This window comes from Petaurus breviceps, unplaced genomic scaffold (assembly GCF_028583685.1).
Source record: "Petaurus breviceps papuanus isolate PSGF00001 unplaced genomic scaffold, PetGlider_PUasm1.0 227, whole genome shotgun sequence".
NCBI lineage: Eukaryota > Metazoa > Chordata > Mammalia > Diprotodontia > Petauridae > Petaurus > Petaurus breviceps.
Genome location: NW_027185896.1, coordinates 9747453 through 9747697, shown reverse-complemented (window position 1 = coordinate 9747697; position 245 = coordinate 9747453).

Sequence of the window (245 nt, the reverse complement as noted above, 5' to 3'; positions counted from 1 at the left end):
TAACTTATTGTAATGGTGATTAAATTTGAACCCCACAGTGGGATGGACTTGTTGATGTGAAGAAAGGGGGATGAACTGGGAGTAGTTGGTGCTGATGCCCAAGCTGAGAGAGGCCAGAACTTCTGGGAACAGCATTGTGGAGGCAGAGTTGCCGGGAACAAGGATACTGAATGAGTGAATTGCTGGGGTTCAGAGCTGCTGAGAGAGAGAGAGAGAGAGAGAGAGAGAGAGAGAGAGAGAGAGAG